This window comes from Plectropomus leopardus, chromosome 16 (assembly GCF_026936395.1).
Source record: "Plectropomus leopardus strain MGB_pleo_1.0 chromosome 16, ASM2693639v1, whole genome shotgun sequence".
Lineage (NCBI taxonomy): Eukaryota > Metazoa > Chordata > Actinopteri > Perciformes > Serranidae > Plectropomus > Plectropomus leopardus.
Genome location: NC_142191.1, coordinates 18,402,230 through 18,415,957, shown reverse-complemented (window position 1 = coordinate 18,415,957; position 13,728 = coordinate 18,402,230). Strand labels below are relative to the sequence as shown.

The following is a 13,728-nucleotide window of genomic DNA, read 5'->3' as shown; positions in this document are numbered from 1 at the left end:
AGCAATGTCAGTCAAATTAGATTCAGTAGGCCAATACAAAGATTCAATGATTTGCTTTTCTTCCATATAAAGCTTTAAAGTTTGGACTGGCTCAGCAGGATATTAAGTGTGACAACTGCATTCATGTTATACAGACAGCAAACTAATGGCACTAGCAACAACATTTTTTACTGACACTAGATATAAAACAAAAGACAGACTGTATTGTATTAAATTACTGTAGCCTGTAAGTTTACCAATTCTAAGCAGAGGAGAGAAGATAATGTATCTCAGAGCCTTTCAGTGCAAACTGTCCTCTGTGTTGCTACATTGTGTCCGCAGCTGATGTGCTAATGAGTAGTGTGAAAGTCAAGAGAGCTCACTCAGCAGCAAATCTAAGAACCGACTCCAACTTTCAAGGGGCAGTCCTAGATGAAATACAATAATGACTCCAAAGATAATGTCCACATATGATCCAAGATATGCTGTTCCCAAAATAAGCCTCAAGACACACCCTCACATGTAGAAGACTGATGAATGAAAAAGTATTGAATCACAAGCAACAGGTTAATAATAGACATGCTGTGAGCAACCAAAATCAGAGCGATTTGTTTGTGGTTTCCCTAAACTGCCTGTTCTCCAAGGAGGATGACAACATCAGTCGTTTCAGCAAATAAAATACATTTCCTGTGTTTGCTTCACAGTAAAAGCCTTCAAGTGATTTGCCAATGCAAAGCTTTGAATGTCAAACAACAGCAGCTGCTGTAGATTGCAGTACGGGGAAGGAAAACAATATTGCATGTCACTTAAGGGGCTCTGTGTAAAAAAATAAAAATTAAAAAAAAATATTTTCTCACAGCCAACTCACAAGCTTGTTTTTTTGAGCATTCAGCTCACATCGGATAGTAGTATTGTCAAATATATCGACTTTCATCGACTTTTAACTGTTTCATTGCTTATTTTCATGGTATCAATACACCGATACAAGCTAAGTGTTCTTGCTTTCACTTATTGTTAATGTTAACTACAGTCATCCTGATGCTCTCTGCTACTGACCAAGAAAAGAAAACTTGTTAGAAAGTTGTCATGTTTTAACATTATTTTCTTAATAAAATCAGACATAGCAAAAAAAAAGAAAAGAAAAATGCCTCCAGAAACAAAGTGATAGTAAGGCAGAAATATGCCAAGCAGGCTAAACTTCTGCTCCGCTGAAATAGACTGTTGATGTAGTTGAGTTGGGACAGTTTTGTCAAATGCAGTGGCAAATGTAGATTTTGGTGAACCCCAACCTGTGACACCCACTGAGGCCCTGACAGTCAGACCTAACATTGCCTGACTGACAGTTACAAGGAGCAAATTTGCATTTCTTAGGATGGTGAAAGAATGACACACCCAACTCTGCCTTCCACGTCTCTGATTGGCCTACCCTGACATTTCTACCTAACAAGTCTGACCAACAAAGGAAACAAGTACAAGCTAATCAGAGGCAGGGTAGGATGGGTCATTCCCTCACTATCCTAGGAAATGCACATTTGTTCACAGGGACCTGGCAGACTGTTCTGACCAAATGTATCCAGCTTTCATACACAAGCTAGAAGGGGCCCCACTAATGGACTTTCAGGGAGCAGCGGTGCACTGCGTAGTGCCTTTATGGGAGATGTAAGAGAGTTAAAGTTGTCCTTGAAAATGTGCCGATATGAGTGGGGTCCCAATTTTTATGTCTCTGTGCCGGTGATAGCTGAGGTCGGACGCATTATTTTTTTGGGTTGTCCGTCTGTCTGTCCATCTGTCTGCCCGTCCGGCCTTACGAATGCGATATCTCAACAGTGCTTTAGGGACTTTGTTCAAATTTTGCAAACATTTACTTGGACTCAATGGTGAGCTGATTCGATTTTGGTGGTCATAGGTCACAGGTCAAGGTCACTGTGACCTCATCAGTCGCATTCTTGTGAATGCAATATCTCAGTGACACCTTTCTGTAAATTTGGCACAAACATTGGAGTAGACTTCAGGATGAGCTGATAAGATTTTAGTGGTCAGAGATCACAGTCACCTTGCATTTGTCTTCTTCTTGTGTACAGATATCTCAAGAACACCTTGAGGGACACAAAACAAACAACAAACAAACATTCACCTGGACTCAACGATGAGCTGATTAGAATTTGGTGTTCATAGGTCAAAGTCACTGTGATGTTGTAGCTGTGTCATTTTCCTGAATGCAATGTCTAAAGACAGCCTTGAGTTTCCTCAAATTTGCAGATCGAAGAATTAAATGGCACTATAATCAGCCTGGTTTCAAATCAGGGAACGTGCATTCATGATTACAGTGAAGAGCATTATTTATGGACTTAACAACACCTCACAGTGTGTTGTTTCATATAACCTAATCATCCTCTATTTGTAGCAGAATGTGCCACGGGCCTGTGCAGATTTTCTCCCTCTTCCTTTCTCTCTCTGTCAATCTTTTGCATTCTCTGTCCCTTTTTGATTGATGTCCTCTGTCTCTCTCTTTGTGCTCCATGCCATCCACAAGTGTATTGAAACCCTCAAGCCAACAATCTCTACTGCCAGTAGCTGGGATTGAGTGTCCCCTCTGAGAAGAAAAGGGTTTGCTGTTGGACTCCGACTTCAAGCATGAATCTGTCCGCTCCTGATAGAAGCCTCAGCCTCACTTGTTATCACCAGACACTTCATAAGTGATTCCCAATTGGACGTTTTCCTGAACAGGGACCCAGAAATCAGATTGTGAATGACTGTGACACTGCAGTGTCCCTCCAGCAGTGCCTTGAAACTGCTCTATCTCCTGCTGAATGACAGCAACCTGCCAATAAACCTATTTAGTGTTTGAAGAGGTGACGTTCTCTCCGTCACCTGCCTGAATCCCAAGTCCTTATTAGTCTCTTGCTGAAGTGTTAGCGAACGACTGTTCTCCCTTGATGGTCAGTCAAAGTCACCATGCTGGTACTGCAGACGGTAGTTCTCCTCTGATTTGTTTTCCATTTAGTAAGTTTTATGGAAATGATAATTCCACTGAGGTATAAAGCACAGCAGACTTTGAAATTCCAGTAAAGGTTACTCTTATGAATTCAGACTACCATTACCCAAATACACAATTATAGCTGTAGTTTTGCTTTAAATCCAGTAGAAAGCAAGATTTAACAGCCTGTCAGCAACATTCTGCAAAAGGAAATCACTGTGTGCCCTCGTAATATAAACTTTAATGATACCACAGCTATTGTGCACATTTTTCTGTTGTTTAAAAGAGTCTAAAACCAACTTTGGACATATGCAGTAGAAACAGTGGCTGAATATTAAGGCCTTTTAATGGGCATTTACCTTTTCAGTTGTGTACTGACATGTGAAGGCTTTTAGGAGACACGCCGTCAACTTATGTGATGCTCTACTGAGTGGAGCATGTCATATTGTAAATCCCACAAACACTGATACAGGTAATTTTTGCCCCCATTTAGCAAGCCAAAATCATTATGTACCATTTAACATGTTTTAAGTTTATCCCCTTACAACATTCATCATTTAGAGGACCAATCATGCTGCTAAATTTGCATTCCTCTTGAACAGTAAAAGCTGGCAGCGATTCATTGACTAACTTCCCTTGAAGAAGAGGCTAGTTAGCTAATATTAGCACCAATTCCCACTAGACATTACTTTCCGTTCACATTTCCTACCAGAGACACCGAGTCATGAAACTAACCTCCATAGGCAAGTCATTAAGCCGGATGTAAGTGGAAGAGTGTTGGCTATAAAAGAGGTCTAACACCTATGTTATTACCAGCCAGGACAACGTTTCAACGGTTTTCTTTTTTTGCGAGTCTGTGTGTGTGTGTACGTGTGTCATCAGGAGTGTAGTGCTGCTGTAGTGCACTGGAACTAAACCCCTCCACTTTTTTTCTCCAATTCAGGAAAAGGAATCTTCATAGTTTTCATAATCTGGTTGAAATTTGTATATATTTGTTAAGCACTTCAGATCCAATCATCACCAAAGTGTATGTCATGCAGGAGAGACTATAAAAACAAATGAAATGGTCAATGGACAATATGATGTTGTCTGTAAAATAACATAACTTCAAGTGGATGTGAAAGAAAGTGTTGCATGATATTTTTCTCTCTCAAAATTGGTCATTTCCATTGAGCGACACTAATCAGCCCAAGCATGAATCAGGCTTAAGTCTTTACCCCGCTAACTTTTAACTAATTAAGAAAAAAAAGGCAGCGAAACATTCTTCATTTTACAGTTGTACCTGTCTAATGTATGTTAACTTGCACTGTGAGAACTGAGGTTAAATTACCTACAAAACGAGTCACAACTTAACTGTGCACAAAATACACTACACATCTTCGTGTCGTATTGGCAAGATGTGGCCTTGGTGACTCCTATTGTGGCAGAAACTACTACAGAAGCTGTTTTAATTACTTTGGCTGGTCTTTATATATCTGTATGTCTGTGAAATGATTTTTGTCATCGTGATAACGTCACAACTGTGTGAGATAAAGTCACCAAACTGTACAGGTGTGCAGCTGAGATGAAAATAAAGGCTAAGTTAAAAAGATGGCTGTGCTCCAAGGGGGAGGCGCCAGAAGTAGGGAATACACACACACACCCTCTCCGCCTCTGGCTTACATTCCAGCCTTACAGTCTTAAGTCATAGATTGTTGTCTTGCGGCTGGAGTGACCATCTCCAGGATGCTCTAGTCTAATTTTATTTCATTGCAGTCCTAAAATGTTTTGTTTCTGACTCAAGCAGATAAAACACTAAAAAACAGTGTATAATCGTTATTTTTTATTTGGACACAAAATATAAAAAGCACTGTAACAAAGAAAGCATCTTTGGGGCCCCAAGTGAGATGTTGCTTTTCCTTCACATCTCAACCAACATTTACAACATGGTGCTACATCACATTTCTGCCACTGGGGACAAACTGAGAGCCATGGTCTCACAGCGATAGTGCCGCTTGCCACCACAAACAATGTCATCCCAGGAGTTTAACATATCCTCCTGTCTAAGGCATCTCAGCAGGACACTGGCAACACAGTCTCAACCTGCCCATTCTGTTTCCCAGGATGTCATGATGTTTTTTTGGCTCTAGCGGCTTTTAGTAACTGACATCTTTATGGATCCTATTGCCTGACCTGCAACCTAATCCATGCTGAATGGAAGAGTACTTGAGGGTGACACTGCACAAACTCTTCTTGGGCATTCAAAACAACAGGCATGTCACCTTCCATGTCAAGACACTTCCTGCAAGCTTTTTCCCACTTCCCACTGTCGTGACGCATGCTCGACCCAGCCAGGCAGGCAGCAGGAATACTGCAGAGTGTCCTTGATGCAGAATCTCAAGAGGAAGGACAGTTTGTGTGAGAACAGGACTAAGCGCTGGTGTTGAATGGAGATTCGTTGTTTAACAGCTGGAGCAACTGTTTGCTTTCTGCAGACGCCAGGGTGATGATGTCCAGTGAAAAATTCAGAAGCAGTTCTGTTCTGTTCCTCAAGGTCACAGTTTTCCAGGGTTGAATTCAGAAACGTCCTCAGCTCTTTGCCCTTCACTTGCAACTGTGTTTTGTTTAAAGATGTGTTCTTCAAGAGCAGCCTCAGCTGGCGAAGGGAAGTATTCCAATCATGACTTGGTGAAGTTTTGATAAGTGGAATTCAGAAATCGCTTTAGCTGGTTGTTTTCTATTTGCTACTGCTTGGTGTTCTTTGCCACATGCTGTAACTCTGCTGTCAGACTTTGCTGTGTGTTTATCTGAGCAAAGACGACACCAGTCACTCCACAGAAAAGCACCATCAAAATCCCAATCAAAGCAGTTTGCCAACTGGATCTCAGTCACTTCCAGCAGTCGTTTTGAGTCTCTCCTCTGCCTGTTTCATCTTTAACTTCTGTGGCATTTTTTGCTAGTTCCTCACCAGAGTTTTTACATCCAGAACTAAGTGCAAAAAAAGAGGAAAAGCGATCAAGAGATGTAACTGTAACAAGAGGTTCTGAAACCACACTGTCAGGGGAAATACCACACTTCAATTACAGATTGGTCTTCATCAAATCTGAACTGCTAGTTTCATGTAGCCACCAGACAAGCCACCTGTGACATTGTCCCTCACCTTCACACAGAAAAAGTTATTTGGTGTCACAGCACACAGGGGTTGCTGGTCTACCAGTAACTCAGTTGTTGAGGGCCGTACACATGCCGTGTTTTTTGCGTGCTGCTTTCTGTTGTTTTCAACATAACAACATAATAAATGCGCTCATAAACCACACCACAATGTGTATGTGTTTCCAAGCAACAATTTTCAGTGTGAAACTGCTGCACCCTGAGAAAAGTGGAGTTCAACTTTAAGAAACGCAGCAGCAGCACACTGCATGTCATGTGATGAGGAGCAACCAGTCACAGCCTGCAGATATCTGTCCTTTCTTCCATAAATATCAGGAGGTGATGTTGATCATTTTATTGCAGGAATAACCTGAGCTTTACATCTACCCACGGACTATATTTCAGTCCTAATACACACTTTAAAAACACTTGAAAGAATATCAACCCTGCGCTTTCTGTTAAGGGGCTATGATACAGTGCTGGTTATAGTCGCTTAGCAACCTCAGACGCAACCTGTCTCCGCACTCAGGTGGTTAAAGATGCCGCATGTGTATGGCCCCTTAGTTTGTTACTGTATGACTTGCGGAACCAAATTAACATGCTGTCCACAGCAGTAGCAACGACATTGTGCAGAAACTTACATCAGGTCATGTGGGTAAAACGTTTTTCAATGGGCTTGGAAAAATAGAATTTTGAAGGCTAAAACATATATACTTTGACCAAAATTAAAATTTCCTGGTTTGAATACATCAGAAACATTACTGGAAAGCTACACAATGATAGGAAAACCTCAAGAATGAAAAAAGGATAATGGAGCCGCCCTTTAAATATACTGTACATAAATTCTCTACATTGGTTCAGACGACTCCATACATAGCATGTTGTTGTATGACATCCCCATCTATTTGTTGATATGTAAAAAAATATATATAGGATTTTATGTAAAAGTACACTCTCATGTCCCAAAATGTTTGCATATTTCACTGCATTTTATTTTTGCATTTCTGCAACATACAGCAATACGTGTAACATAATTTACTCTATTCCCCTTCCCTTTTTTGTAGCAGCTCAGTGTTGTAACCCAATATTTCCGACAAGACCACCATGTCCTCTCCATAACTAAATCCAAGTATTATTCTCTCACTCAAAAACATTCAACAAACCAAAACAGCTTTGAACCTCCCATGACTGTACTATTGATTTCATTACTTTGGGGTCACTTGGATCTCCTCCATATCAGTCAGGCCTTCTGGTACAATGATTTTCTCCTTCTTTCTTCCACTGGTATGGTCCATTTTTTTCCACCAAGGATTGCAACAACATCATCAGGAAATTGCCAAACATTTGAAATGAAAACCCTTTTTGGTTTGATTTAATTTCCCCCGAAAGTTACCATAGCAACCTTCTATGTAGGCCCACTGGAATAACTACAATAGCTTCTTTCCCCCACACAACTGTACTGTACTTTTTAAAAAATTATTTGATGACATGGTTAGGTGGCCATTTAATTAGGCTCCACATAAACTGTTCAGACAAAAACATGCTGTGATTCCGCTGTGAATTCATGTCATGAAAAGTGCGTCAGGCCAACAGAATCTACAATATTCAGATCTCTGTGTTAGAAAAATAGTATTTGCACAAAGTTCCTAACAGGAATTTGTTGTAATTACTAAAAGCTACAGAGAAACAGGCATAAGCCACACAACTGATGTGTTTAAGACGGTTTGACAATTGAGGAGATACATTTCTCTTCTTTAGCAGCCACAGCAACATCAGTGACCAATGACTATTATTAACTAAGACAGAAACAGTTGTGTGTGCTTATGCAGTTGTTCATATGTCTATTTGTCTGGCTATGGACACATTTTGTCAATGCAATAACGTCACAACTGTGTAAGACATAGTCACAAAATTTTACAGGTGTGTAGCTGAGATCAAAACAGGGTCAAGTTTGAAGATGGGTGCTGTCAGAGCAAGGGGACAAGAAGTAGGGTCCCTCTTTCCCACACACACTTTATGCCTGTGGCCAACATTTGCTTTAAGTCATGGATAAGTGTTTAAAATTAAGGGAGATTTAGTGGCATCTGGTGGCGAGGATTTTGGATTGCAACCAGCTGAAACTTCTGTTGGTTAGATTATACTCACTGTTCACTGCTCAGGAGGATTTTACCGGGAGCAAAACTCTCTTCCTCTCCAAAACAAACATTGCCTATTTAAACCAGTAAACACTAACTAAAGCAAAAAAAACAACCCAAAAATCCCAACCCCAACCAACCAAATACAAAACCTGTTCTTCCGATGCTCTCGTTGTGGAGGGTTGCGGAGGGCTACTGTGCTGTGCAACATGGTGGTCTCTGTAGACAAGGAACAGCTCCCTATGTAGATATAAACATCTCATTCTAAGGTAACAAATGCACGACTCCTCTTGTTTTCACATGATTATACACTAAAGTATACAAAAAACTACTATAGTATATTCCATTTCTGCCCATATATTCCCCAAATCCGAAGCCATAGATCGCTGTATGGCAGCTGAAATGATCCCATCGCAAGATGTTCTCTGGTATTGAGTAACTGAGGTCACCAGAAAGAGCCCACTGAAACAGACGAATAGACACTTAACACAACACCTGTTAAACAGCTTGTACGTCTCAGGTAAATACCTCAAACTGAGTCACAACACGGCCTCAATACGGCTGATATTTATAGTTGAGTCAAAGAATTTCTATCCAAGGCACAAACAGAAAACAGATGTTCTCCTTTCAGCTACACAGATCAAAGAGTGCTGATGAGTGGGTAAAAGTCTGTTATGTTGTGCTCTCAAACAACTGGACAAAAACAGATAATTAAATCTGTCTTCTGTCATATAAGGGCATGCTCTCGCTTACCAGATCCAGCCAGATGTATAAACGATGTACATGCACAAAAACCATGCATAGGCCTTTTTCCACACAGTAACTGGCTTTATACAGTAGATATGTGCAGTGAGAGTGTACCTTCTTCAGATCAGGCATACACAAAGTGTTTTGCTGAGATAGCTGCAGATAAGATAAGAAGAGACTGAATATAATTTAGATTAAGAGATGTAATCTTACATTGTTTCAAGGTTGTTTGCGAATTGCATTGATCATGTTATTATTCTAGCTGGCCGCACAGCAGTCTGTAAATTGTCAATCAAAGGCGCATTTGTAACATTCATTTTAAATTATTCATGTTTTATTCTTCTTTTTGTTTACATTCGAGCCATAATCTCACTGTTAATGATTGTTTAATTCAATACTGAATTGTGGCACACTTTGTAAAGTCAGTTTCCATTTGAGCGCTCTGAATGAATTATTGATCATTCTTTTGAAGTTTAATAATAATGTTGACTGGGATTTGACTGTGACTTTGGTTTCTAGAAACATGATGAATGAGTGGTACAGACGCTACAAAAAATATCCACAGCTGTGCCTAATGACAGCTGCTCTGGCACAATTGGAAAACCTGGCGATGTAACACCGTCAGTGAAATTGCACTGTCTATGCTCTTCTTGTCATTGACAGGTCTAATGACTGGTGGAACGGGCACAAGTATTGATATGCGAACGGATGTCTCTACATTTGTTTATGGCAAACCGTGGGTGTAGAAATGAGGCTTGTACACGTGTGCCCAGTTTCACAATAATTAAGATGTATAAAACAAAATCAGGCATATGCACGGCTTTATGAATGTAATGAAAATACTGCATTCTTTTTTTACTTAAACTGACTCTGTGGGTTTCAAGTCCAGCTATGAGCTTTTACACATGAAAAAGACAAACTTTGTTATTACATGCCAATCACTGGCAACATCATCACATCAAGAGCAGAGTATTAATATGATATAGTGAAATGGTGCTTCCAATAAAGAAATGTTGTCGCTGCTGTGTCAGAAAGTAATATTTGTGGAGGTAGATAATTGCAAATAACACTTTCTGTTGTCAAGCTGGAGAGGAAAACACGATTTTTCCTGCATCCATGAGACTTGAACGAAAGGGAGAAATTGCTAACTATGTCTATCTGAGCAAAATATTGCATTTTATAATCAACAGTCTGCAAATACTTTTAAAAAAGTGACAGCGGAAAAACCCAGAGAGGACATATTGTTGAGTTACAAAAGTATCTCCTCTCTCTGGTATAAAAATCCTGAAAGGGAAGAGTTTCTGTCCATCCATCCATCCATCCATTTCTGCTGCTTATCCCGGGGCCAGGTCGCAGGGGCAACAGGCTAAGCAAGGTGCTCACTGTGTCACTCTCCCAAGCAAAATTTTCCAGCTCGTCCTAGGGAATCTTGAGGCATTTCCAAGCCAGATGAGATATATAATCCCTCCAGTGTGCTCCTGGTCTACCCCGAGGTCTCCTACCAGTTGGACGTGCCTGCAAAACCTCTAACAGGAGGGGCCCAAGAGGCATCCTGATCAGCTCCTCTCCATGAAAAAGCAGCAGCTCTACTTCGAACTCCCTCCGTATATCCGAGGGAGTTCCCACTGATTCATAAATATGTCACTCTGTGTTTTAGATGCACTACTTCAAAGGTGGGGTCCTGAAGGAACGACGGCACTGTGCACAGTGTTGTGTGTGAGTCCATTAGAGGGGCTCATTCTTTGAATGTGGTCATATTTTTGGTGAATGGTGAACTGAACACATCGGTTTGGAACTTAAAAATAAAAATAAAAAATAAAAACAGCATACAATGCTGAACACTGGAATGGCCACATTGGCAGAGAATTTCAAAATGATAATAAAGCATCTGATTAGTCTTGGTAAATATCTGCTAGTGAATGATGGTCAAAAGATTTTCTTTTATTTAAATACATAGAAGATAAATTAGTACATTGTTTAACTGTTAGCAAATTGAACTATGTACGTGAACTTGTGCATTTCAATGTGTTGAACCTTGAGGTAGCAAGATAGCAAAGGTGCAAAACACTGCATTTATTCACTGACCTGACTGATCAGCAGGAAAACTGATGACATGATTTTATCTGTTCATCTGAATTGCCTCTTCTCCGTAGTGGTGCCCATTTTCAGCATATTTGCAAAATGAAAATAATTACGTTTATTTCATTTTGACATGTTTTGATAAAGACAGGCAACATACCTGCAACCCATACATGAGAATACAAGAACCATATAAAATGTATCTTCAGTTTTCTTCAGCGGAAATCATTTGTGAGCAATGCTCAGCCAAAGTAAGGTACCAGAAAAGCCTCAGTTAATGTAAGTACCATGCTGGCAAACCCACAAATCTCACTATAACAACCTTTTTTTTTGCCAAAATTAGCGTGTGTAGAGGTTTTGTAAACATTGGAAACCTGCTTAAAATAGGGCATAGAATCCTTTCCCATTGCCAGTAGACCAAAGCAGTTTACATGACTCTGCAGCAGACACCTTTCTGTGTGTGTGTGTGTGTGTGTGTGTGTGTGTGTGTGTGTGTGTGTGTGTGTGTGTGTGTGTGTGTGTGTGTGTGTTTACTGTTGTGTCACATTCCACGTCACTGACAAGACAGTTTACAGGGTAACAGGGTTAGTAAACAGTAGGAAGCAGCATGGGGTCTGTTGAAAATGTTATGGTGGTTATTTCTTTTCCATATCTCCTACTTAATCAGGTTCCCTTTTAAAGTGCAGACTAATTTAGAACAATCTTTGAATGCTGCTTGGGCGGAGACAGGCAGTATTTTCTGGCGCCCTATCATATATCGGAGTGGCAGAAGGGCTAAAATTAGCGCGTCCACCTGGGTGTTGTGTTTCCATCAGTGCTCAGTGGAGTTGAAGCCGATAAATACATGTGACTACTGAGGAGTTATATGACATGGGAGTGAATGTAACTTCTGGCACTTAATGCAAAAAGCCAGATGTAGCGGGGTGTTAGTGGGGGTATTTTGGGAAGTGGAAAGGGGCTTATGATACAAACCCCAGGTCTAATGTTTGTGGCCAAGAAATCCATGCACCCTAAGGTGCAAGCTCTGCTGCCTCATGATGTTCCCATATACCATGATGCTGTTTGCCAGCACAAGTGTAATTTCAACAGACTCCCACATCGTCAAAAGTAATTACCACTTTGATTAGAAAAGAGATTCCTACATTCTTTACCCATCTGAGAGCTGGAGGCTGGAAGAAATGTCCAATATCCACAACACATAGTTAAGGAAGCATGTGACAGGAATCCAAAGAAGCTGTTCTCAAGACAAATGGTGACCTCACTCTAAATTCTCCTTTTTTTCCCACTCTCTTTACAATATGTCTTTTTCCTCCCCTCCCGTCTCCACTGGCTGTCTCTCAATCTTTCTCTGTGTTGGATCTCAGGCGGAGAGGAGGGAGTGGCTGTTGTACCGCCGTGACGGAGTGGGGTTGCTGTGCTTTTTTGTAGCTGCTCTAGAGCTGTCAGCCGGTCGCCTGGGGAGGTAAATGTATAAAAACAAGGAGACAGGAGTGTGTCACGCAGGATTGAGCTGTCACACATATTGAGCAAAGACTTCCGTCATCAGGCTCTGTATAATATACGAAAGGTCACACACAGCGGGACTTGGTTTTTACATTGAAATCGGAGTGCTCAAAATGTTAAGCGCTCCTTTTTTTGCATTCAGAAGGGGAAGTAAGTTTAATAAGATTTTTATCATATTACCATGAGAAAGTTTGACATGCTTGTGTGGGAGCCTGCGCAGCCCGGCCTGCTGTGCGCTCTTTGTTTAACATCGAGTCGTTTTTAAACTATATTCCATAAATAAGGTTATTGAATCCCTAACTGTGTCTTTGTGAATACGCGCTGCATGTACATTGATCAATTATAAATCAATGATTCAAATATAAATCAAACTTCAAAAATTACACTCAGTAGTAAAAGTTTTTTTTTACCACAGAGACTGTATCATCTGCAGCTCATTTGCGTGTTCTCCCCATTTTTCTCTTCACTGTCTAAAACCAAGAGATTTTTTTTTTGGAGATGTGCTTGTTGCAAGAGGACATAATTTTTTACTCTGATAGTCAAAGTTTTGACTGCAGCATTAAATTTCAAAACATCTGCGGTGCATAGGGACATAAAATCCGGGTGAAAATCAGTTCATACCAGTCTGGTCTTCGTCTAGGTCTTGGTGAAAATTACTTAAAGCCAGAATTAACATCTCTTTCACTGGCTGTGTGTCCTCGTCCTTTGCCTGCGGCCGATTTGTGTATGTGTAAACTGTGTGTTTACTGTGTGTTTTGCTATAACGGATTGTCTGCTGTGACACTGATAAATGGCGTTGCACTTTGAGTAGCCGCTCACAGAGAGTCAATCCCTCCTGGCTGTCTTTGCTCATTTCTTCCTCCTATTATTTATCTGTGAAGATGAGAGGTGGAGAGCCAGCCTCTATCTGTCACAAGACAATCCATCTGCACTGAGCCCCAGTCCTGTCACCTAGCTACAACTTCCACACCCACTCTCATTTCCTCATACTTTGGACTCTGTGGTTTTCCATTGACATACACAACTTTACCACAACCAATTATTCAACGTACAAAAGGCTTAGAGTTAATAGATATTGTACTGCTACTTGGGTGTCCTAGTCCAGCAGGAGTTTTGAACACAATGATGATCATTTTATTTTTAAGAATGTATTATGTATAATTATTCTGCAGCCATTGT

At 40.6% G+C, this 13,728-nt stretch overlaps 1 long non-coding RNA gene and 1 pseudogene across 1 annotated transcript in view; one reads left to right on the top strand and one right to left on the bottom strand.

Moving 5' to 3' along the window:
• Nucleotides 1–12,932, top strand: part of LOC148186875 (uncharacterized) — a 113,166-nt gene extending 100,234 nt beyond the window's left edge. The window contains exon 6 of the long non-coding RNA XR_015779135.1: nucleotides 12,411–12,932. This is a non-coding gene — a long non-coding RNA (uncharacterized LOC148186875). The remainder of the gene's footprint in view (nucleotides 1–12,410) is intronic.
• On the bottom strand, nucleotides 5,117–7,380 carry LOC121955850 (uncharacterized; annotated as a pseudogene).
• Nucleotides 12,933–13,728: the final 796 nt, after the last annotated feature.